This window comes from Macaca mulatta, chromosome 4, assembly GCF_049350105.2.
Source record: "Macaca mulatta isolate MMU2019108-1 chromosome 4, T2T-MMU8v2.0, whole genome shotgun sequence".
Lineage (NCBI taxonomy): Eukaryota > Metazoa > Chordata > Mammalia > Primates > Cercopithecidae > Macaca > Macaca mulatta.
In genome coordinates, this window is record NC_133409.1 from 888,905 (window position 1) to 915,698 (window position 26,794).

The following is a 26,794-nucleotide window of genomic DNA, read 5'->3' on the forward strand; positions in this document are numbered from 1 at the left end:
TATTCCCAGCATCACTGGGTATTGATTTAAGTCACATTAATCGCTAATATCATCATATAATTATTAATAGTGATATTACTAATAATTATGATTACAAATGGTTAACCTTTTAAACCAGTATTCATTTTTACTCTCTTTATTGTGATCATTAATATCAATAATTATTATTAATATTAATATAATTATTAATATTAATGATTAATAGACTTGCTCCTGATGTAAACCCGGGAGAGGACGATGTTAATTTCTATATCACAACGGTGTACACCCCCCGTGACAGTTTCCAAGTTCTGCTTGGGAGAGGAGGATATGACAATCAGTTTCACTGGAAGTAGAAACAACGGTGGGATACTGTTCTGAATATTCAGGGAGGAAGAGGCTGATGTGACTCCTAATACAGAGGGGGTTACTCCCTCTGAGGGTGTGCACACTGGGGGTGTACAATCGTCTGAGAAGGAGTTGAAAATTTTCCGATGGGGAGATGATATTACTCAGAATATGAGAAAGAGGCAGGGGGTCCACAAGGCTCCCAGAAGCCAGGGGGGCGGGCGGGGGTGGCGGCTGGGAGCCCGATCGCGGGGGGTGCCTGCACCCCCGGCGATGGGGCTCCCAGAAGCCAGGGGGGCGGGCCGGGGGTGGCGGCTGGGAGCCCGATCGCGGGGGGTGCCTGCACCCCCGGCGATGGGGCTCCCAGAAGCCAGGGGGGCGGGCCGGGGGTGGCGGCTGGGAGCCCGATCGCGGGGGGTGCCTGCACCCCCGGCGATGGGGCTCCCAGAAGCCAGGGGGGCGGGCCGGGGGTGGCGGCTGGGAGCCCGATCGCGGGGGGTGCCTGCACCCCCGGCGATGGGGCTCCCAGAAGCCAGGGGGGCGGGCCGGGGGTGGCGGCTGGGAGCCCGATCGCGGGGGGTGCCTGCACCCCCGGCGATGGGGCTCCCAGAAGCCAGGGGGGCGGGCCGGGGGTGGCGACTGGGAGCCCGATCGCGGGGGGTGCCTGCACCCCCGGCGATGGGGCTCCCAGAAGCCAGGGGGGCGGGCCGGGGGTGGCGGCTGGGAGCCCGATCGCGGGGGGTGCCTGCACCCCCGGCGATGGGGCTCCCAGAAGCCAGGGGGGCGGGCCGGGGGTGGCGGCTGGGAGCCCGATCGCGGGGGGTGCCTGCACCCCCGGCGATGGGGCTCCCAGAAGCCAGGGGGGAGGGCCGGGGGTGGCGGCTGGGAGCCCGATCGCGGGGGGTGCCTGCACCCCCGGCGATGGGGCTCCCAGAAGCCAGGGGGGCGGGCCCGGGGTGGCGGCTGGGAGCCCGATCGCGGGGGGTGCCTGCACCCCCGGCGATGGGGCTCCCAGAAGCCAGGGGGGCGGGCCGGGGGTGGCGGCTGGGAGCCCGATCGCGGGGGGTGCCTGCACCCCCGGCGATGGGGCTCCCAGAAGCCAGGGGGGCGGGCCGGGGGTGGCGGCTGGGAGCCCGATCGCGGGGGGTGCCTGCACCCCCGGCGATGGGGCTCCCAGAAGCCAGGGGGGCGGGCCGGGGGTGGCGGCTGGGAGCCCGATCGCGGGGGGTGCCTGCACCCCCGGCGATGGGGCTCCCAGAAGCCAGGGGGGCGGGCCGGGGGTGGCGGCTGGGAGCCCGATCGCGGGGGGTGCCTGCACCCCCGGCGATGGGGCTCCCAGAAGCCAGGGGGGCGGGCCGGGGGTGGCGGCTGGGAGCCCGATCGCGGGGGGTGCCTGCACCCCCGGCGATGGGGCTCCCAGAAGCCAGGGGGGCGGGCCGGGGGTGGCGGCTGGGAGCCCGATCGCGGGGGGTGCCTGCACCCCCGGCGATGGGGCTCCCAGAAGCCAGGGGGGCGGGCCGGGGGTGGCGGCTGGGAGCCCGATCGGGGGGCGTGCCTGCACCCCCGGCGATGGGGCTCCCAGAAGCCAGGGGGGCCGTCCGGGTGTGGCTCCTGGCAACCTGATCTGGATATTTGGAAGAGTATCACAAGGGGTTGTCCAGTGTCTGTGATACTGAGATTAATATCTGTCTCTCGGCCTTGGAATATTGAGAAGGATGAAACAGGGTGAATGTCCCCCCTGTGCCACATTGGGAGTAATATCAGCCTGTCCCCTCCATGGATATTAGGAACAATATCCCAGACGGGGTGTACGCCTCCTGCTGTACAGAGTGCAATATCATCCTCTCCCTCCCAGGATAGTAATTACAATATCACTGGGCGGGAGCACACAGCCTGTGAATTATTATCATCCTCTCCAACTCCGTATACTAGGAACTATATCTCAGAAAAACTGTCCCCTCAGTGCCATATTCGGACAAATAGCAAAGGCTTCTTTCGGGAATATTAGGAGCAATATTACCGCGTAGCTATCCATCCATTGCTATAATTGGAGTCATGTGATACTCTACCCCCGTTCATATTAGGATCAGTGTCACGTGGTGAGTGTACACCTGCTGCGATATTAAAACTAAAGTCCTGCTTTCCGACCCTGGTTATTAAGAACAGCATCACAAGTAGGTTTACACTTCCTGTGGCATGAGGAATAATAATATGATTATTAATCATCAATGATCGATTTTAATAATTATCAATGATACTAAAAATTCATAAGATACCATTATTAATTATGGATAATGATTTTGAATACATGATTATGCCTGCTTTCAATTAATCATTAATATTAATGTCATCAAATAATATTATTAGTTCCTAATACTAATCATTATTGTATTCCCAGCATCACTGGGTATTGATTTAAGTCACATTAATCGCTAATATCATCATATAATTATTAATAGTGATATTACTAATAATTATGATTACAAATGGTTAACCTTTTAAACCAGTATTCATTTTTACTCTCTTTATTGTGATCATTAATATCAATAATTATTATTAATATTAATATAATTATTAATATTAATGATTAATAGACTTGCTCCTGATGTAAACCCGGGAGAGGACGATGTTAATTTCTATATCACAACGGTGTACACCCCCCGTGACAGAGTTTCCAAGTTCTGCTTGGGAGAGGAGGATATGACAATCAGTTTCACTGGAAGTAGAAACAACGGTGGGATACTGTTCTGAATATTCAGGGAGGAAGAGGCTGATGTGACTCCTAATACAGAGGGGGTTACTCCCTCTGAGGGTGTGCACACTGGGGGTGTACAATCGTCTGAGAAGGAGTTGAAAATTTTCCGATGGGGAGATGATATTACTCAGAATATGAGAAAGAGGCAGGGGGTCCACAAGGCTCCCAGAAGCCAGGGGGGCGGGCCGGGGGTGGCGGCTGGGAGCCCGATCGCGGGGGGTGCCTGCACCCCCGGCGATGGGGCTCCCAGAAGCCAGGGGGGCGGGCCGGGGGTGGCGGCTGGGAGCCCGATCGCGGGGGGTGCCTGCACCCCCGGCGATGGGGCTCCCAGAAGCCAGGGGGGCGGGCCGGGGGTGGCGGCTGGGAGCCCGATCGCGGGGGGTGCCTGCACCCCCGGCGATGGGGCTCCCAGAAGCCAGGGGGGCGGGCCGGGGGTGGCGGCTGGGAGCCCGATCGCGGGGGGTGCCTGCACCCCCGGCGATGGGGCTCCCAGAAGCCAGGGGGGCGGGCCGGGGGTGGCGGCTGGGAGCCCGATCGCGGGGGGTGCCTGCACCCCCGGCGATGGGGCTCCCAGAAGCCAGGGGGGCGGGCCGGGGGTGGCGGCTGGGAGCCCGATCGCGGGGGGTGCCTGCACCCCCGGCGATGGGGCTCCCAGAAGCCAGGGGGGCGGGCCGGGGGTGGCGGCTGGGAGCCCGATCGCGGGGGGTGCCTGCACCCCCGGCGATGGGGCTCCCAGAAGCCAGGGGGGCGGGCCGGGGGTGGCGGCTGGGAGCCCGATCGCGGGGGGTGCCTGCACCCCCGGCGATGGGGCTCCCAGAAGCCAGGGGGGCGGGCCGGGGGTGGCGGCTGGGAGCCCGATCGCGGGGGGTGCCTGCACCCCCGGCGATGGGGCTCCCAGAAGCCAGGGGGGCGGGCCGGGGGTGGCGGCTGGGAGCCCGATCGCGGGGGGTGCCTGCACCCCCGGCGATGGGGCTCCCAGAAGCCAGGGGGCGGGCCGGGGGTGGCGGCTGGGAGCCCGATCGCGGGGGGTGCCTGCACCCCCGGCGATGGGGCTCCCAGAAGCCAGGGGGGCGGGCCGGGGGTGGCGGCTGGGAGCCCGATCGCGGGGGGTGCCTGCACCCCCGGCGATGGGGCTCCCAGAAGCCAGGGGGCGGGCCGGGGGTGGCGGCTGGGAGCCCGATCGCGGGGGGTGCCTGCACCCCCGGCGATGGGGCTCCCAGAAGCCAGGGGGGCGGGCCGGGGGTGGCGGCTGGGAGCCCGATCGCGGGGGGTGCCTGCACCCCCGGCGATGGGGCTCCCAGAAGCCAGGGGGGCGGGCCGGGGGTGGCGGCTGGGAGCCCGATCGCGGGGGGTGCCTGCACCCCCGGCGATGGGGCTCCCAGAAGCCAGGGGGCGGGCCGGGGGTGGCGGCTGGGAGCCCGATCGCGGGGGGTGCCTCCACCCCCGGCGATGGGGCTCCCAGAAGCCAGGGGGGCGGGCCGGGGGTGGCGGCTGGGAGCCCGATCGCGGGGGGTGCCTGCACCCCCGGCGATGGGGCTCCCAGAAGCCAGGGGGGCGGGCCGGGGTGGCGGCTGGGAGCCCGATCGCGGGGGGTGCCTGCACCCCCGGCGATGGGGCTCCCAGAAGCCAGGGGGCGGGCCGGGGGTGGCGGCTGGGAGCCCGATCGCGGGGGGTGCCTGCACCCCCGGCGATGGGGCTCCCAGAAGCCAGGGGGCGGGCCGGGGGTGGCGGCTGGGAGCCCGATCGCGGGGGGTGCCTGCACCCCCGGCGATGGGGCTCCCAGAAGCCAGGGGGGCGGGCCGGGGGTGGCGGCTGGGAGCCCGATCGCGGGGGGTGCCTGCACCCCCGGCGATGGGGCTCCCAGAAGCCAGGGGGGCGGGCCGGGGGTGGCGGCTGGGAGCCCGATCGCGGGGGGTGCCTGCACCCCCGGCGATGGGGCTCCCAGAAGCCAGGGGGGCGGGCCGGGGGTGGCGGCTGGGAGCCCGATCGCGGGGGGTGCCTGCACCCCCGGCGATGGGGCTCCCAGAAGCCAGGGGGGCGGGCCGGGGGTGGCGGCTGGGAGCCCGATCGCGGGGGGTGCCTGCACCCCCGGCGATGGGGCTCCCAGAAGCCAGGGGGGCGGGCCGGGGGTGGCGGCTGGGAGCCCGATCGCGGGGGGTGCCTGCACCCCCGGCGATGGGGCTCCCAGAAGCCAGGGGGGCGGGCCGGGGGTGGCGGCTGGGAGCCCGATCGCGGGGGGTGCCTGCACCCCCGGCGATGGGGCTCCCAGAAGCCAGGGGGGCGGGCCGGGGGTGGCGGCTGGGAGCCCGATCGCGGGGGGTGCCTGCACCCCCGGCGATGGGGCTCCCAGAAGCCAGGGGGGCGGGCCGGGGGTGGCGGCTGGGAGCCCGATCGCGGGGGGTGCCTGCACCCCCGGCGATGGGGCTCCCAGAAGCCAGGGGGGCGGGCCGGGGGTGGCGGCTGGGAGCCCGATCGCGGGGGGTGCCTGCACCCCCGGCGATGGGGCTCCCAGAAGCCAGGGGGGCGGGCCGGGGGTGGCGGCTGGGAGCCCGATCGCGGGGGGTGCCTGCACCCCCGGCGATGGGGCTCCCAGAAGCCAGGGGGGCGGGCCGGGGGTGGCGGCTGGGAGCCCGATCGCGGGGGGTGCCTGCACCCCCGGCGATGGGGCTCCCAGAAGCCAGGGGGGCGGGCCGGGGGTGGCGGCTGGGAGCCCGATCGCGGGGGGTGCCTGCACCCCCGGCGATGGGGCTCCCAGAAGCCAGGGGGGCGGGCCGGGGGTGGCGGCTGGGAGCCCGATCGCGGGGGGTGCCTGCACCCCCGGCGATGGGGCTCCCAGAAGCCAGGGGGGCGGGCCGGGGGTGGCGGCTGGGAGCCCGATCGCGGGGGGTGCCTGCACCCCCGGCGATGGGGCTCCCAGAAGCCAGGGGGGCGGGCCGGGGGTGGCGGCTGGGAGCCCGATCGCGGGGGGTGCCTGCACCCCCGGCGATGGGGCTCCCAGAAGCCAGGGGGGCGGGCCGGGGGTGGCGGCTGGGAGCCCGATCGCGGGGGGTGCCTGCACCCCCGGCGATGGGGCTCCCAGAAGCCAGGGGGGCGGGCCGGGGGTGGCGGCTGGGAGCCCGATCGCGGGGGGTGCCTGCACCCCCGGCGATGGGGCTCCCAGAAGCCAGGGGGGCGGGCCGGGGGTGGCGGCTGGGAGCCCGATCGCGGGGGGTGCCTGCACCCCCGGCGATGGGGCTCCCAGAAGCCAGGGGGGCGGGCCGGGGGTGGCGGCTGGGAGCCCGATCGCGGGGGGTGCCTGCACCCCCGGCGATGGGGCTCCCAGAAGCCAGGGGGGCGGGCCGGGGGTGGCGGCTGGGAGCCCGATCGCGGGGGGTGCCTGCACCCCCGGCGATGGGGCTCCCAGAAGCCAGGGGGGCGGGCCGGGGGTGGCGGCTGGGAGCCCGATCGCGGGGGGTGCCTGCACCCCCGGCGATGGGGCTCCCAGAAGCCAGGGGGGCGGGCCGGGGGTGGCGGCTGGGAGCCCGATCGCGGGGGGTGCCTGCACCCCCGGCGATGGGGCTCCCAGAAGCCAGGGGGGCGGGCCGGGGGTGGCGGCTGGGAGCCCGATCGCGGGGGGTGCCTGCACCCCCGGCGATGGGGCTCCCAGAAGCCAGGGGGGCGGGCCGGGGGTGGCGGCTGGGAGCCCGATCGGGGGGCGTGCCTGCACCCCCGGCGATGGGGCTCCCAGAAGCCAGGGGGGCGGGCCGGGGGTGGCGGCTGGGAGCCCGATCGCGGGGGGTGCCTGCACCCCCGGCGATGGGGCTCCCAGAAGCCAGGGGGGCGGGCCGGGGGTGGCGGCTGGGAGCCCGATCGCGTGGGGTGCCTGACCCCCCGGCGATGGGGCTCCCAGAAGCCAGGGGGGCGGGCCGGGGGTGGCGGCTGGGAGCCCGATCTCGGGGGGTGCCTGACCCCCCGCGATGGGGCTCCCAGAAGCCAGGGGGGCCGTCCGGGTGTGGCTCCTGGCAACCTGATCTGGATATTTGGAAGAGTATCACAAGGGGTTGTCCAGTGTCTGTGATACTGAGATTAATGTCTGTCTCTCGGCCTTGGAATATTGAGAAGGATGAAACAGGGTGAATGTCCACCCTGTGCCACATTGGGAGTAATATCAGCCTGTCCCCTCCATGGATATTAGGAACAATATCCCAGACTGGGTGTACGCCTCCTGCTGTACAGAGTGCAATATCATCCTCTCCCTCCCAGGATAGTAATTACAATATCACTGGGCGGGAGCACACAGCCTGTGAATTATTATCATCCTCTCCAACTCCGTATACTAGGAACTATATCTCAGAAAAACTGTCCCCTCAGTGCCATATTCGGACAAATAGCAAAGGCTTCTTTCGGGAATATTAGGAGCAATATTACCGCGTAGCTATCCATCCATTGCTATAATTGGAGTCATGTGATACTCTACCCCCGTTCATATTAGGATCAGTGTCACGCGGTGAGTGTACACCTGCTGCGATATTAAAACTAAAGTCCTGCTTTCCGACCCTGGTTATTAAGAACAGCATCACAAGTAGGTTTACACTTCCTGTGGCATGAGGAATAATAATATGATTATTAATCATCAATTATCGATTTTAATAATTATCAATGATACTAAAAATTCATAAGATACCATTATTAATTATGGATAATGATTTTGAATACATGATTATGCCTGCTTTCAATTACTTATTAATATTAATGTCATCAAATAATATTATTAGTTCCTAATACTAATCATTATTGTATTCCCAGCATCACTGGGTATTGATTTAAGTCACATTAATCGCTAATATCATCATATAATTATTAATAGTGATATTACTAATAATTATGATTACAAATGGTTAACCTTTTAAACCAGTATTCATTTTTACTCTCTTTATTGTGATCATTAATATCAATAATTATTATTAATATTAATATAATTATTAATATTAATGATTAATAGACTTGCTCCTGATGTAAACCCGGGAGAGGACGATGTTAATTTCTATATCACAACGGTGTACACCCCCCGTGACAGAGTTTCCAAGTTCTGCTTGGGAGAGGAGGATATGACAATCAGTTTCACTGGAAGTAGAAACAACGGTGGGATACTGTTCTGAATATTCAGGGAGGAAGAGGCTGATGTGACTCCTAATACAGAGGGGGTTACTCCCTCTGAGGGTGTGCACACTGGGGGTGTACAATCGTCTGAGAAGGAGTTGAAAATTTTCCGATGGGGAGATGATATTACTCAGAATATGAGAAAGAGGCAGGGGGTCCACAAGGCTCCCAGAAGCCAGGGGGGCGGGCCGGGAGTGGCGGCTGGGAGCCCGATAGCGGGGGGTGCCGGCACCCCCGGCGATGGGGCTCCCAGAAGCCAGGGGGGCGGGCCGGGGGTGGCGGCTGGGAGCGCGATCGCGGGGGGTGCCGGCACCCCCGGCGATGGGGCTCCCAGAAGCCAGGGGGGCGGGCCGGGGGTGGCGGCTGGGAGCCCGATCGCGGGGGGTGCCGGCACCCCCGGCGATGGGGCTCCCAGAAGCCAGGGGGGCGGGCCGGGGGTGGCGGCTGGGAGCCCGATCGCGGGGGGTGCCGGCACCCCCGGCGATGGGGCTCCCAGAAGCCAGGGGGGCGGGCCGGGGGTGGCGGCTGGGAGCCCGATCGCGGGGGGTGCCGGCACCCCCGGCGATGGGGCTCCCAGAAGCCAGGGGGGCGGGCCGGGGGTGGCGGCTGGGAGCCCGATCGCGGGGGGTGCCGGCACCCCCGGCGATGGGGCTCCCAGAAGCCAGGGGGGCGGGCCGGGGGTGGCGGCTGGGAGCCCGATCGCGGGGGGTGCCGGCACCCCCGGCGATGGGGCTCCCAGAAGCCAGGGGGGCGGGCCGGGGGTGGCGGCTGGGAGCCCGATCGCGGGGGGTGCCGGCACCCCCGGCGATGGGGCTCCCAGAAGCCAGGGGGGCGGGCCGGGGGTGGCGGCTGGGAGCCCGATCGCGGGGGGTGCCGGCACCCCCGGCGATGGGGCTCCCAGAAGCCAGGGGGGCGGGCCGGGGGTGGCGGCTGGGAGCCCGATCGCGGGGCGTGCCGGCACCCCCGGCGATGGGGCTCCCAGAAGCCAGGGGGGCGGGCCGGGGGTGGCGGCTGGGAGCCCGATCGCGGGGGGTGCCGGCACCCCCGGCGATGGGGCTCCCAGAAGCCAGGGGGGCGGGCCGGGGGTGGCGGCTGGGAGCCCGATCGCGGGGGGTGCCTGCACCCCCGGCGATGGGGCTCCCAGAAGCCAGGGGGGCGGGCCGGGGGTGGCGGCTGGGAGCCCGATCGCGGGGGGTGCCTGCACCCCCGGCGATGGGGCTCCCAGAAGCCAGGGGGGCGGGCCGGGGGTGGCGGCTGGGAGCCCGATCGCGGGGGGTGCCTGCACACCCGGCGATGGGGCTCCCAGAAGCCAGGGGGGCGGGCCGGGGGTGGCGGCTGGGAGCCCGATCGGGGGGCGTGCCTGCACCCCCGGCGATGGGGCTCCCAGAAGCCAGGGGGGCGGGCCGGGGGTGGCGGCTGGGAGCCCGATCGCGGGGGGTGCCTGCACCCCCGGCGATGGGGCTCCCAGAAGCCAGGGGGGCGGGCCGGGTGTGGCGGCTGGGAGCCCGATCGGGGGGCGTGCCTGCACCCCCGGCGATGGGGCTCCCAGAAGCCAGGGGGGCGGGCCGGGGGTGGCGGCTGGGAGCCCGATCGCGGGGGGTGCCTGACCCCCCGCGATGGGGCTCCCAGAAGCCAGGGGGGCCGTCCGGGTGTGGCTCCTGGCAACCTGATCTGGATATTTGGAAGAGTATCACAAGGGGTTGTCCAGTGTCTGTGATACTGAGATTAATATCTGTCTCTCGGCCTTGGAATATTGAGAAGGATGAAACAGGGTGAATGTCCACCCTGTGCCACATTGGGAGTAATATCAGCCTGTCCCCTCCATGGATATTAGGAACAATATCCCAGACTGGGTGTACGCCTCCTGCTGTACAGAGTGCAATATCATCCTCTCCCTCCCAGGATAGTAATTACAATATCACTGGGCGGGAGCACACAGCCTGTGAATTATTATCATCCTCTCCAACTCCGTATACTAGGAACTATATCTCAGAAAAACTGTCCCCTCAGTGCCATATTCGGACAAATAGCAAAGGCTTCTTTCGGGAATATTAGGAGCAATATTACCGCGTAGCTATCCATCCATTGCTATAATTGGAGTCATGTGATACTCTACCCCCGTTCATATTAGGATCAGTGTCACGTGGTGAGTATACACCTGCTGCGATATTAAAACTAAAGTCCTGCTTTCCGACCCTGGTTATTAAGAACAGCATCACAAGTAGGTTTACACTTCCTGTGGCATGAGGAATAATAATATGATTATTAATCATCAATGATCGATTTTAATAATTATCAATGATACTAAAAATTCATAAGATACCATTATTAATTATGGATAATGATTTTGAATACATGATTATGCCTGCTTTCAATTAATTATTAATATTAATGTCATCAAATAATATTATTAGTTCCTAATACTAATCATTATTGTATTCCCAGCATCACTGGGTATTGATTTAAGTCACATTAATCGCTAATATCATCATATAATTATTAATAGTGATATTACTAATAATTATGATTACAAATGGTTAACCTTTTAAACCAGTATTCATTTTTACTCTCTTTATTGTGATCATTAATATCAATAATTATTATTAATATTAATATAATTATTAATATTAATGATTAATAGACTTGCTCCTGATGTAAACCCGGGAGAGGACGATGTTAATTTCTATATCACAACGGTGTACACCCCCCGTGACAGAGTTTCCAAGTTCTGCTTGGGAGAGGAGGATATGACAATCAGTTTCACTGGAAGTAGAAACAACGGTGGGATACTGTTCTGAATATTCAGGGAGGAAGAGGCTGATGTGACTCCTAATACAGAGGGGGTTACTCCCTCTGAGGGTGTGCACACTGGGGGTGTACAATCGTCTGAGAAGGAGTTGAAAATTTTCCGATGGGGAGATGATATTACTCAGAATATGAGAAAGAGGCAGGGGGTCCACAAGGCTCCCAGAAGCCAGGGGGGCGGGCCGGGGGTGGCGGCTGGGAGCCCGATCGCGGGGGGTGCCTGCACCCCCGGCGATGGGGCTCCCAGAAGCCAGGGGGGCGGGCCGGGGGTGGCGGCTGGGAGCCCGATCGCGGGGGGTGCCTGCACCCCCGGCGATGGGGCTCCCAGAAGCCAGGGGGGCGGGCCGGGGGTGGCGGCTGGGAGCCCGATCGCGGGGGGTGCCTGCACCCCCGGCGATGGGGCTCCCAGAAGCCAGGGGGGCGGGCCGGGGGTGGCGGCTGGGAGCCCGATCGCGGGGGGTGCCTGCACCCCCGGCGATGGGGCTCCCAGAAGCCAGGGGGGCGGGCCGGGGGTGGCGGCTGGGAGCCCGATCGCGGGGGGTGCCTGCACCCCCGGCGATGGGGCTCCCAGAAGCCAGGGGGGCGGGCCGGGGGTGGCGGCTGGGAGCCCGATCGCGGGGGGTGCCTGCACCCCCGGCGATGGGGCTCCCAGAAGCCAGGGGGGCGGGCCGGGGGTGGCGGCTGGGAGCCCGATCGCGTGGGGTGCCTGACCCCCCGGCGATGGGGCTCCCAGAAGCCAGGGGGGCGGGCCGGGGGTGGCGGCTGGGAGCCCGATCTCGGGGGGTGCCTGACCCCCCGCGATGGGGCTCCCAGAAGCCAGGGGGGCCGTCCGGGTGTGGCTCCTGGCAACCTGATCTGGATATTTGGAAGAGTATCACAAGGGGTTGTCCAGTGTCTGTGATACTGAGATTAATGTCTGTCTCTCGGCCTTGGAATATTGAGAAGGATGAAACAGGGTGAATGTCCACCCTGTGCCACATTGGGAGTAATATCAGCCTGTCCCCTCCATGGATATTAGGAACAATATCCCAGACTGGGTGTACGCCTCCTGCTGTACAGAGTGCAATATCATCCTCTCCCTCCCAGGATAGTAATTACAATATCACTGGGCGGGAGCACACAGCCTGTGAATTATTATCATCCTCTCCAACTCCGTATACTAGGAACTATATCTCAGAAAAACTGTCCCCTCAGTGCCATATTCGGACAAATAGCAAAGGCTTCTTTCGGGAATATTAGGAGCAATATTACCGCGTAGCTATCCATCCATTGCTATAATTGGAGTCATGTGATACTCTACCCCCGTTCATATTAGGATCAGTGTCACGCGGTGAGTGTACACCTGCTGCGATATTAAAACTAAAGTCCTGCTTTCCGACCCTGGTTATTAAGAACAGCATCACAAGTAGGTTTACACTTCCTGTGGCATGAGGAATAATAATATGATTATTAATCATCAATTATCGATTTTAATAATTATCAATGATACTAAAAATTCATAAGATACCATTATTAATTATGGATAATGATTTTGAATACATGATTATGCCTGCTTTCAATTACTTATTAATATTAATGTCATCAAATAATATTATTAGTTCCTAATACTAATCATTATTGTATTCCCAGCATCACTGGGTATTGATTTAAGTCACATTAATCGCTAATATCATCATATAATTATTAATAGTGATATTACTAATAATTATGATTACAAATGGTTAACCTTTTAAACCAGTATTCATTTTTACTCTCTTTATTGTGATCATTAATATCAATAATTATTATTAATATTAATATAATTATTAATATTAATGATTAATAGACTTGCTCCTGATGTAAACCCGGGAGAGGACGATGTTAATTTCTATATCACAACGGTGTACACCCCCCGTGACAGAGTTTCCAAGTTCTGCTTGGGAGAGGAGGATATGACAATCAGTTTCACTGGAAGTAGAAACAACGGTGGGATACTGTTCTGAATATTCAGGGAGGAAGAGGCTGATGTGACTCCTAATACAGAGGGGGTTACTCCCTCTGAGGGTGTGCACACTGGGGGTGTACAATCGTCTGAGAAGGAGTTGAAAATTTTCCGATGGGGAGATGATATTACTCAGAATATGAGAAAGAGGCAGGGGGTCCACAAGGCTCCCAGAAGCCAGGGGGGCGGGCCGGGAGTGGCGGCTGGGAGCCCGATAGCGGGGGGTGCCGGCACCCCCGGCGATGGGGCTCCCAGAAGCCAGGGGGGCGGGCCGGGGGTGGCGGCTGGGAGCGCGATCGCGGGGGGTGCCGGCACCCCCGGCGATGGGGCTCCCAGAAGCCAGGGGGGCGGGCCGGGGGTGGCGGCTGGGAGCCCGATCGCGGGGGGTGCCGGCACCCCCGGCGATGGGGCTCCCAGAAGCCAGGGGGGCGGGCCGGGGGTGGCGGCTGGGAGCCCGATCGCGGGGGGTGCCGGCACCCCCGGCGATGGGGCTCCCAGAAGCCAGGGGGGCGGGCCGGGGGTGGCGGCTGGGAGCCCGATCGCGGGGGGTGCCGGCACCCCCGGCGATGGGGCTCCCAGAAGCCAGGGGGGCGGGCCGGGGGTGGCGGCTGGGAGCCCGATCGCGGGGGGTGCCGGCACCCCCGGCGATGGGGCTCCCAGAAGCCAGGGGGGCGGGCCGGGGGTGGCGGCTGGGAGCCCGATCGCGGGGGGTGCCGGCACCCCCGGCGATGGGGCTCCCAGAAGCCAGGGGGGCGGGCCGGGGGTGGCGGCTGGGAGCCCGATCGCGGGGGGTGCCGGCACCCCCGGCGATGGGGCTCCCAGAAGCCAGGGGGGCGGGCCGGGGGTGGCGGCTGGGAGCCCGATCGCGGGGGGTGCCGGCACCCCCGGCGATGGGGCTCCCAGAAGCCAGGGGGGCGGGCCGGGGGTGGCGGCTGGGAGCCCGATCGCGGGGCGTGCCGGCACCCCCGGCGATGGGGCTCCCAGAAGCCAGGGGGGCGGGCCGGGGGTGGCGGCTGGGAGCCCGATCGCGGGGGGTGCCGGCACCCCCGGCGATGGGGCTCCCAGAAGCCAGGGGGGCGGGCCGGGGGTGGCGGCTGGGAGCCCGATCGCGGGGGGTGCCTGCACCCCCGGCGATGGGGCTCCCAGAAGCCAGGGGGGCGGGCCGGGGGTGGCGGCTGGGAGCCCGATCGCGGGGGGTGCCTGCACCCCCGGCGATGGGGCTCCCAGAAGCCAGGGGGGCGGGCCGGGGGTGGCGGCTGGGAGCCCGATCGCGGGGGGTGCCTGCACACCCGGCGATGGGGCTCCCAGAAGCCAGGGGGGCGGGCCGGGGGTGGCGGCTGGGAGCCCGATCGGGGGGCGTGCCTGCACCCCCGGCGATGGGGCTCCCAGAAGCCAGGGGGCGGGCCGGGGGTGGCGGCTGGGAGCCCGATCGCGGGGGGTGCCTGCACCCCCGGCGATGGGGCTCCCAGAAGCCAGGGGGGCGGGCCGGGTGTGGCGGCTGGGAGCCCGATCGGGGGGCGTGCCTGCACCCCCGGCGATGGGGCTCCCAGAAGCCAGGGGGGCGGGCCGGGGGTGGCGGCTGGGAGCCCGATCGCGGGGGGTGCCTGACCCCCCGCGATGGGGCTCCCAGAAGCCAGGGGGGCCGTCCGGGTGTGGCTCCTGGCAACCTGATCTGGATATTTGGAAGAGTATCACAAGGGGTTGTCCAGTGTCTGTGATACTGAGATTAATATCTGTCTCTCGGCCTTGGAATATTGAGAAGGATGAAACAGGGTGAATGTCCACCCTGTGCCACATTGGGAGTAATATCAGCCTGTCCCCTCCATGGATATTAGGAACAATATCCCAGACTGGGTGTACGCCTCCTGCTGTACAGAGTGCAATATCATCCTCTCCCTCCCAGGATAGTAATTACAATATCACTGGGCGGGAGCACACAGCCTGTGAATTATTATCATCCTCTCCAACTCCGTATACTAGGAACTATATCTCAGAAAAACTGTCCCCTCAGTGCCATATTCGGACAAATAGCAAAGGCTTCTTTCGGGAATATTAGGAGCAATATTACCGCGTAGCTATCCATCCATTGCTATAATTGGAGTCATGTGATACTCTACCCCCGTTCATATTAGGATCAGTGTCACGTGGTGAGTATACACCTGCTGCGATATTAAAACTAAAGTCCTGCTTTCCGACCCTGGTTATTAAGAACAGCATCACAAGTAGGTTTACACTTCCTGTGGCATGAGGAATAATAATATGATTATTAATCATCAATGATCGATTTTAATAATTATCAATGATACTAAAAATTCATAAGATACCATTATTAATTATGGATAATGATTTTGAATACATGATTATGCCTGCTTTCAATTAATTATTAATATTAATGTCATCAAATAATATTATTAGTTCCTAATACTAATCATTATTGTATTCCCAGCATCACTGGGTATTGATTTAAGTCACATTAATCGCTAATATCATCATATAATTATTAATAGTGATATTACTAATAATTATGATTACAAATGGTTAACCTTTTAAACCAGTATTCATTTTTACTCTCTTTATTGTGATCATTAATATCAATAATTATTATTAATATTAATATAATTATTAATATTAATGATTAATAGACTTGCTCCTGATGTAAACCCGGGAGAGGACGATGTTAATTTCTATATCACAACGGTGTACACCCCCCGTGACAGAGTTTCCAAGTTCTGCTTGGGAGAGGAGGATATGACAATCAGTTTCACTGGAAGTAGAAACAACGGTGGGATACTGTTCTGAATATTCAGGGAGGAAGAGGCTGATGTGACTCCTAATACAGAGGGGGTTACTCCCTCTGAGGGTGTGCACACTGGGGGTGTACAATCGTCTGAGAAGGAGTTGAAAATTTTCCGATGGGGAGATGATATTACTCAGAATATGAGAAAGAGGCAGGGGGTCCACAAGGCTCCCAGAAGCCAGGGGGGCGGGCCGGGGGTGGCGGCTGGGAGCCCGATCGCGGGGGGTGCCTGCACCCCCGGCGATGGGGCTCCCAGAAGCCAGGGGGGCGGGCCGGGGGTGGCGGCTGGGAGCCCGATCGCGGGGGGTGCCTGCACCCCCGGCGATGGGGCTCCCAGAAGCCAGGGGGGCGGGCCGGGGGTGGCGGCTGGGAGCCCGATCGCGGGGGGTGCCTGCACCCCCGGCGATGGGGCTCCCAGAAGCCAGGGGGGCGGGCCGGGGGTGGCGGCTGGGAGCCCGATCGCGGGGGGTGCCTGCACCCCCGGCGATGGGGCTCCCAGAAGCCAGGGGGGCGGGCCGGGGGTGGCGGCTGGGAGCCCGATCGCGGGGGGTGCCTGCACCCCCGGCGATGGGGCTCCCAGAAGCCAGGGGGGCGGGCCGGGGGTGGCGGCTGGGAGCCCGATCGCGGGGGGTGCCTGCACCCCCGGCGATGGGGCTCCCAGAAGCCAGGGGGGCGGGCCGGGGGTGGCGGCTGGGAGCCCGATCGCGGGGGGTGCCTGCACCCCCGGCGATGGGGCTCCCAGAAGCCAGGGGGGCGGGCCGGGGGTGGCGGCTGGGAGCCCGATCGCGGGGGGTGCCTGCACCCCCGGCGATGGGGCTCCCAGAAGCCAGGGGGGCGGGCCGGGGGTGGCGGCTGGGAGCCCGATCGCGGGGGGTGCCTGCACCCCCGGCGATGGGGCTCCCAGAAGCCAGGGGGGCGGGCCGGGGGTGGCGGCTGGGAGCCCGATCGCGGGGGGTGCCTGCACCCCCGGCGATGGGGCTCCCAGAAGCCAGGGGGGCGGGCCGGGGGTGGCGGCTGGGAGCCCGATCGCGGGGGGTGCCTGCACCCCCGGCGATGGGGCTCCCAGAAGCCAGGGGGGCGGGCCGGGGGTGGCGGCTGGGAGCCCGATCGCGGGGGGTGCCTGACCCCCCGGCGATGGGGCTCCCAGAAGCCAGGGGGGCCGTCCGGGTGTGGCTCCTGGCAACCTGATCTGGATATTTGGAAGAGTATCACAAGGGGTTGTCCAGTGTCTGTGATACTGAGATTAATATCTGTCTCTCGGCCTTGGAATATTGAGAAGGATGAAACAGGGTGAATGTCCACCCTGTGCCACATTGGGAGTAATATCAGCCTGTCCCCTCCATGGATATTAGGAACAATATCCCAGACTGGGTGTACGCCTCCTGCTGTACAGAGTGCAATATCATCCTCTCCCTCCCAGGATAGTAATTACAATATCACTGGGCGGGAGCACACAGCCTGTGAATTATTATCATCCTCTCCAACTCCGTATACTAGGAACTATATCTCAGAAAAACTGTCCCCTCAGTGCCATATTCGGACAAATAGCAAAGGCTTCTTTCGGGAATATTAGGAGCAATATTACCGCGTAGCTATCCATCCATTGCTATAATTGGAGTCATGTGATACTCTACCCCCGTTCATATTAGGATCAGTGTCACGTGGTGAGTGTACACCTGCTGCGATATTAAAACTAAAGTCCTGCTTTCCGACCCTGGTTATTAAGAACAGCATCACAAGTAGGTTTACACTTCCTGTGGCATGAGGAATAATAATATGATTATTAATCATCAATGATCGATTTTAATAATTATCAATGATACTAAAAATTCATAAGATACCATTATTAATTATGGATAATGATTTTGAATACATGATTATGCCTGCTTTCAATTAATTATTAATATTAATGTCATCAAATAATATTATTAGTTCCTAATACTAATCATTATTGTATTCCCAGCATCACTGGGTATTGATTTAAGTCACATTAATCGCTAATATCATCATATAATTATTAATAGTGATATTACTAATAATTATGATTACAAATGGTTAACCTTTTAAACCAGTATTCATTTTTACTCTCTTTATTGTGATCATTAATATCAATAATTATTATTAATATTAATATAATTATTAATATTAATGATTAATAGACTTGCTCCTGATGTAAACCCGGGAGAGGACGATGTTAATTTCTATATCACAACGGTGTACACCCCCCGTGACAGAGTTTCCAAGTTCTGCTTGGGAGAGGAGGATATGACAATCAGTTTCACTGGAAGTAGAAACAACGGTGGGATACTGTTCTGAATATTCAGGGAGGAAGAGGCTGATGTGACTCCTAATACAGAGGGGGTTACTCCCTCTGAGGGTGTGCACACTGGGGGTGTACAATCGTCTGAGAAGGAGTTGAAAATTTTCCGATGGGGAGATGATATTACTCAGAATATGAGAAAGAGGCAGGGGGTCCACAAGGCTCCCAGAAGCCAGGGGGGCGGGCCGGGGGTGGCGGCTGGGAGCCCGTTCGCGGGGGGTGCCTGCACCCCCGGCGATGGGGCTCCCAGAAGCCAGGGGGGCGGGCCGGGGGTGGCGGCTGGGAGCCCGATCGCGGGGGGTGCCTGCACCCCCGGCGATGGGGCTCCCAGAAGCCAGGGGGGCGGGCCGGGGGTGGCGGCTGGGAGCCCGATCGCGGGGGGTGCCTGCACCCCCGGCGATGGGGCTCCCAGAAGCCAGGGGGGCGGGCCGGGGGTGGCGGCTGGGAGCCCGATCGCGGGGGGTGCCTGCACCCCCGGCGATGGGGCTCCCAGAAGCCAGGGGGGCGGGCCGGGGGTGGCGGCTGGGAGCCCGATCGCGGGGGGTGCCTGCACCCCCGGCGATGGGGCTCCCAGAAGCCAGGGGGGCGGGCCGGGGGTGGCGGCTGGGAGCCCGATCGCGGGGGGTGCCTGCACCCCCGGCGATGGGGCTCCCAGAAGCCAGGGGGGCGGGCCGGGGGTGGCGGCTGGGAGCCCGATCGCGGGGGGTGCCTGCACCCCCGGCGATGGGGCTCCCAGAAGCCAGGGGGGCGGGCCGGGGGTGGCGGCTGGGAGCCCGATCGCGGGGGGTGCCTGCACCCCCGGCGATGGGGCTCCCAGAAGCCAGGGGGGCGGGCCGGGGGTGGCGGCTGGGAGCCCGATCGCGGGGGGTGCCTGCACCCCCGGCGATGGGGCTCCCAGAAGCCAGGGGGGCGGGCCGGGGGTGGCGGCTGGGAGCCCGATCGCGGGGGGTGCCTGCACCCCCGGCGATGGGGCTCCCAGAAGCCAGGGGGGCGGGCCGGGGGTGGCGGCTGGGAGCCCGATCGCGGGGGGTGCCTGCACCCCCGGCGATGGGGCTCCCAGAAGCCAGGGGGGCGGGCCGGGGGTGGCGGCTGGGAGCCCGATCGCGGGGGGTGCCTGCACCCCCGGCGATGGGGCTCCCAGAAGCCAGGGGGCGGGCCGGGGGTGGCGGCTGGGAGCCCGATCGCGGGGGGTGCCTGACCCCCCGGCGATGGGGCTCCCAGAAGCCAGGGGGGCCGTCCGGGTGTGGCTCCTGGCAACCTGATCTGGATATTTGGAAGAGTATCACAAGGGGTTGTCCAGTGTCTGTGATACTGAGATTAATATCTGTCTCTCGGCCTTGGAATATTGAGAAGGATGAAACAGGGTGAATGTCCACCCTGTGCCACATTGGGAGTAATATCAGCCTGTCCCCTCCATGGATATTAGGAACAATATCCCAGACTGGGTGTACGCCTCCTGCTGTACAGAGTGCAATATCATCCTCTCCCTCCCAGGATAGTAATTACAATATCACTGGGCGGGAGCACACAGCCTGTGAATTATTATCATCCTCTCCAACTCCGTATACTAGGAACTATATCTCAGAAAAACTGTCCCCTCAGTGCCATATTCGGACAAATAGCAAAGGCTTCTTTCGGGAATATTAGGAGCAATATTACCGCGTAGCTATCCATCCATTGCTATAATTGGAGTCATGTGATACTCTACCCCCGTTCATATTAGGATCAGTGTCACGTGGTGAGTGTACACCTGCTGCGATATTAAAACTAAAGTCCTGCTTTCCGACCCTGGTTATTAAGAACAGCATCACAAGTAGGTTTACACTTCCTGTGGCATGAGGAATAATAATATGATTATTAATCATCAATGATCGATTTTAATAATTATCAATGATACTAAAAATTCATAAGATACCATTATTAATTATGGATAATGATTTTGAATACATGATTATGCCTGCTTTCAATTAATTATTAATATTAATGTCATCAAATAATATTATTAGTTCCTAATACTAATCATTATTGTATTCCCAGCATCACTGGGTATTGATTTAAGTCACATTAATCGCTAATATCATCATATAATTATTAATAGTGATATTACTAATAATTATGATTACAAATGGTTAACCTTTTAAACCAGTATTCATTTTTACTCTCTTTATTGTGATCATTAATATCAATAATTATTATTAATATTAATATAATTATTAATATTAATGATTAATAGACTTGCTCCTGATGTAAACCCGGGAGAGGACGATGTTAATTTCTATATCACAACGGTGTACACCCCCCGTGACAGAGTTTCCAAGTTCTGCTTGGGAGAGGAGGATATGACAATCAGTTTCACTGGAAGTAGAAACAACGGTGGGATACTGTTCTGAATATTCAGGGAGGAAGAGGCTGATGTGACTCCTAATACAGAGGGGGTTACTCCCTCTGAGGGTGTGCACACTGGGGGTGTACAATCGTCTGAGAAGGAGTTGAAAATTTTCCGATGGGGAGATGATATTACTCAGAATATGAGAAAGAGGCAGGGGGTCCACAAGGCTCCCAGAAGCCAGGGGGGCGGGCCGGGGGTGGCGGCTGGGAGCCCGATCGCGGGGGGTGCCTGACCCCCCGGCGATGGGGCTCCCAGAAGCCAGGGGGGCGGGCCGGGGGTGGCGGCTGGGAGCCCGATCGCGGGGGGTGCCTGCACCCCCGGCGATGGGGCTCCCAGAAGCCAGGGGGGCGGGCCGGGGGTGGCGGCTGGGAGCCCGATCGCGGGGGGTGCCTGCACCCCCGGCGATGGGGCTCCCAGAAGCCAGGGGGGCGGGCCGGGGGTGGCGGCTGGGAGCCCGATCGCGGGGGGTGCCTGCACCCCCGGCGATGGGGCTCCCAGAAGCCAGGGGGGCGGGCCGGGGGTGGCGGCTGGGAGCCCGATCGCGGGGGGTGCCTGACCCCCCGGCGATGGGGCTCCCAGAAGCCAGGGGGGCCGTCCGGGTGTGGCTCCTGGCAACCTGATCTGGATATTTGGAAGAGTATCACAAGGGGTTGTCCAGTGTCTGTGATACTGAGATTAATATCTGTCTCTCGGCCTTGGAATATTGAGAAGGATGAAACAGGGTGAATGTCCACCCTGTGCCACATTGGGAGTAATATCAGCCTGTCCCCTCCATGGATATTAGGAACAATATCCCAGACTGGGTGTACGCCTCCTGCTGTACAGAGTGCAATATCATCCTCTCCCTCCCAGGATAGTAATTACAATATCACTGGGCGGGAGCACACAGCCTGTGAATTATTATCATCCTCTCCAACTCCGTATACTAGGAACTATATCTCAGAAAAACTGTCCCCTCAGTGCCATATTCGGACAAATAGCAAAGGCTTCTTTCGGGAATATTAGGAGCAATATTACCGCGTAGCTATCCATCCATTGCTATAATTGGAGTCATGTGATACTCTACCCCCGTTCATATTAGGATCAGTGTCACGTGGTGAGTGTACACCTGCTGCGATATTAAAACTAAAGTCCTGCTTTCCGACCCTGGTTATTAAGAACAGCATCACAAGTAGGTTTACACTTCCTGTGGCATGAGGAATAATAATATGATTATTAATCATCAATGATCGATTTTAATAATTATCAATGATACTAAAAATTCATAAGATACCATTATTAATTATGGATAATGATTTTGAATACATGATTATGCCTGCTTTCAATTAATTATTAATATTAATGTCATCAAATAATATTATTAGTTCCTAATACTAATCATTATTGTATTCCCAGCATCACTGGGTATTGATTTAAGTCACATTAATCGCTAATATCATCATATAATTATTAATAGTGATATTACTAATAATTATGATTACAAATGGTTAACCTTTTAAACCAGTATTCATTTTTACTCTCTTTATTGTGATCATTAATATCAATAATTATTATTAATATTAATATAATTATTAATATTAATGATTAATAGACTTGCTCCTGATGTAAACCCGGGAGAGGACGATGTTAATTTCTATATCACAACGGTGTACACCCCCCGTGACAGAGTTTCCAAGTTCTGCTTGGGAGAGGAGGATATGACAATCAGTTTCACTGGAAGTAGAAACAACGGTGGGATACTGTTCTGAATATTCAGGGAGGAAGAGGCTGATGTGACTCCTAATACAGAGGGGGTTACTCCCTCTGAGGGTGTGCACACTGGGGGTGTACAATCGTCTGAGAAGGAGTTGAAAATTTTCCGATGGGGAGATGATATTACTCAGAATATGAGAAAGAGGCAGGGGGTCCACAAGGCTCCCAGAAGCCAGGGGGGCGGGCCGGGGGTGGCGGCTGGGAGCCCGATCGCGGGGGGTGCCTGCACCCCCGGCGATGGGGCTCCCAGAAGCCAGGGGGGCGGGCCGGGGGTGGCGGCTGGGAGCCCGATCGCGGGGGGTGCCTGCACCCCCGGCGATGGGGCTCCCAGAAGCCAGGGGGGCGGGCCGGGGGTGGCGGCTGGGAGCCCGTTCGGGGGGCGTGCCTGCACCCCCGGCGATGGGGCTCCCAGAAGCCAGGGGGGCGGGCCGGGGGTGGCGGCTGGGAGCCCGTTCGGGGGGCGTGCCTGCACCCCCGGCGATGGGGCTCCCAGAAGCCAGGGGGGCGGGCCGGGGGTGGCGGCTGGGAGCCCGATCGCGGGGGGTGCCTGCACCCCCGGCGATGGGGCTCCCAGAAGCCAGGGGGGCGGGCCGGGGGTGGCGGCTGGGAGCCCGATCGCGTGGGGTGCCTGACCCCCCGGCGATGGGGCTCCCAGAAGCCAGGGGGGCGGGCCGGGGGTGGCGGCTGGGAGCCCGATCGCGGGGGGTGCCTGACCCCCCGGCGATGGGGCTCCCAGAAGCCAGGGGGGCGGGCCGGGGTGGCGGCTGGGAGCCCGATCGTGGGGGGTGCCTGACCCCCCGCGATGGGGCTCCCAGAAGCCAGGGGGGCCGTCCGGGTGTGGCTCCTGGCAACCTGATCTGGATATTTGGAAGAGTATCACAAGGGGTTGTCCAGTGTCTGTGATACTGAGATTAATATCTGTCTCTCGGCCTTGGAATATTGAGAAGGATGAAACAGGGTGAATGTCCACCCTGTGCCACATTGGGAGTAATATCAGCCTGTCCCCTCCATGGATATTAGGAACAATATCCCAGACTGGGTGTACGCCTCCTGCTGTACAGAGTGCAATATCATCCTCTCCCTCCCAGGATAGTAATTACAATATCACTGGGCGGGAGCACACAGCCTGTGAATTATTATCATCCTCTCCAACTCCGTATACTAGGAACTATATCTCAGAAAAACTGTCCCCTCAGTGCCATATTCGGACAAATAGCAAAGGCTTCTTTCGGGAATATTAGGAGCAATATTACCGCGTAGCTATCCATCCATTGCTATAATTGGAGTCATGTGATACTCTACCCCCGTTCATATTAGGATCAGTGTCACGTGGTGAGTGTACACCTGCTGCGATATTAAAACTAAAGTCCTGCTTTCCGACCCTGGTTATTAAGAACAGCATCACAAGTAGGTTTACACTTCCTGTGGCATGAGGAATAATAATATGATTATTAATCATCAATGATCGATTTTAATAATTATCAATGATACTAAAAATTCATAAGATACCATTATTAATTATGGATAATGATTTTGAATACATGATTATGCCTGCTTTCAATTAATTATTAATATTAATGTCATCAAATAATATTATTAGTTCCTAATACTAATCATTATTGTATTCCCAGCATCACTGGGTATTGATTTAAGTCACATTAATCGCTAATATCATCATATAATTATTAATAGTGATATTACTAATAATTATGATTACAAATGGTTAACCTTTTAAACCAGTATTCATTTTTACTCTCTTTATTGTGATCATTAATATCAATAATTATTATTAATATTAATATAATTATTAATATTAATGATTAATAGACTTGCTCCTGAGGTAAACCCGGGAGAGGACGATGTTAATTTCTATATCACAACGGTGTACACCCCCCGTGACAGAGTTTCCAAGTTCTGCTTGGGAGAGGAGGATATGACAATCAGTTTCACTGGAAGTAGAAACAACGGTGGGATACTGTTCTGAATATTCAGGGAGGAAGAGGCTGATGTGACTCCTAATACAGAGGGGGTTACTCCCTCTGAGGGTGTGCACACTGGGGGTGTACAATCGTCTGAGAAGGAGTTGAAAATTTTCCGATGGGGAGATGATATTACTCAGAATATGAGAAAGAGGCAGGGGGTCCACAAGGCTCCCAGAAGCCAGGGGGGCGGGCCGGGGGTGGCGGCTGGGAGCCCGATCGCGGGGGGTGCCGGCACCCCCGGCGATGGGGCTCCCAGAAGCCAGGGGCGCGGGCCGGGGGTGGCGGCTGGGAGCCCCATCGCGGGGGGTGCCGGCACCCCCGGCGATGGGGCTCCCAGAAGCCAGGGGGCGGGCCGGGGGTGGCGGCTGGGAGCCCGATCGCGGGGGGTGCCGGCACCCCCGGCGATGGGGCTCCCAGAAGCCAGGGGGGCGGGCCGGGGGTGGCGGCTGGGAGCCCGATCGCGGGGGGTGCCGGCACCCCCGGCGATGGGGCTCCCAGAAGCCAGGGGGGCGGGCCGGGGGTGGCGGCTGGGAGCCCGATCGCGGGGGGTGCCGGCACCCCCGGCGATGGGGCTCCCAGAAGCCAGGGGGGCGGGCCGGGGGTGGCGGCTGGGAGCCCGATCGCGGGGGGTGCCGGCACCCCCGGCGATGGGGCTCCCAGAAGCCAGGGGGGCGGGCCGGGGGTGGCGGCTGGGAGCCCGATCGCGGGGGGTGCCGGCACCCCCGGCGATGGGGCTCCCAGAAGCCAGGGGGGCGGGCCGGGGGTGGCGGCTGGGAGCCCGATCGCGGGGGGTGCCGGCACCCCCGGCGATGGGGCTCCCAGAAGCCAGGGGGGCGGGCCGGGGGTGGCGGCTGGGAGCCCGATCGCGGGGGGTGCCGGCACCCCCGGCGATGGGGCTCCCAGAAGCCAGGGGGGCGGGCCGGGGGTGGCGGCTGGGAGCCCGATCGCGGGGGGTGCCGGCACCCCCGGCGATGGGGCTCCCAGAAGCCAGGGGGGCGGGCCGGGGGTGGCGGCTGGGAGCCCGATCGCGGGGGGTGCCGGCACCCCCGGCGATGGGGCTCCCAGAAGCCAGGGGGGCGGGCCGGGGGTGGCGGCTGGGAGCCCGATCGCGGGGGGTGCCGGCACCCCCGGCGATGGGGCTCCCAGAAGCCAGGGGGGCGGGCCGGGGGTGGCGGCTGGGAGCCCGATCGCGGGGGGTGCCGGCACCCCCGGCGATGGGGCTCCCAGAAGCCAGGGGGCGGGCCGGGGGTGGCGGCTGGGAGCCCGATCGCGGGGGGTGCCGGCACCCCCGGCGATGGGGCTCCCAGAAGCCAGGGGGGCGGGCCGGGGGTGGCGGCTGGGAGCCCGATCGCGGGGGGTGCCGGCACCCCCGGCGATGGGGCTCCCAGAAGCCAGGGGGGCGGGCCGGGGGTGGCGGCTGGGAGCCCGATCGCGGGGGGTGCCGGCACCCCCGGCGATGGGGCTCCCAGAAGCCAGGGGGGCGGGCCGGGGGTGGCGGCTGGGAGCCCGATCGCGGGGGGTGCCGGCACCCCCGGCGATGGGGCTCCCAGAAGCCAGGGGGGCGGGCCGGGGGTGGCGGCTGGGAGCCCGATCGCGGGGGGTGCCGGCACCCCCGGCGATGGGGCTCCCAGAAGCCAGGGGGGCGGGCCGGGGGTGGCGGCTGGGAGCCCGATCGCGGGGGGTGCCGGCACCCCCGGCGATGGGGCTCCCAGAAGCCAGGGGGGCGGGCCGGGGGTGGCGGCTGGGAGCCCGATCGCGGGGGGTGCCGGCACCCCCGGCGATGGGGCTCCCAGAAGCCAGGGGGGCGGGCCGGGGGTGGCGGCTGGGAGCCCGATCGCGGGGGGTGCCGGCACCCCCGGCGATGGGGCTCCCAGAAGCCAGGGGGGCGGGCCGGGGGTGGCGGCTGGGAGCCCGATCGCGGGGGGTGCCTGACCCCCCGGCGATGGGGCTCCCAGAAGCCAGGGGGGCGGGCCGGGGTGGCGGCTGGGAGCCCGATCGTGGGGGGTGCCTGACCCCCCGCGATGGGGCTCCCAGAAGCCAGGGGGGCCGTCCGGGTGTGGCTCCTGGCAACCTGATCTGGATATTTGGAAGAGTATCACAAGGGGTTGTCCAGTGTCTGTGATACTGAGATTAATATCTGTCTCTCGGCCTTGGAATATTGAGAAGGATGAAACAGGGTGAATGTCCACCCTGTGCCACATTGGGAGTAATATCAGCCTGTCCCCTCCATGGATATTAGGAACAATATCCCAGACTGGGTGTACGCCTCCTGCTGTACAGAGTGCAATATCATCCTCTCCCTCCCAGGATAGTAATTACAATATCACTGGGCGGGAGCACACAGCCTGTGAATTATTATCATCCTCTCCAACTCCGTATACTAGGAACTATATCTCAGAAAAACTGTCCCCTCAGTGCCATATTCGGACAAATAGCAAAGGCTTCTTTCGGGAATATTAGGAGCAATATTACCGCGTAGCTATCCATCCATTGCTATAATTGGAGTCATGTGATACTCTACCCCCGTTCATATTAGGATCAGTGTCA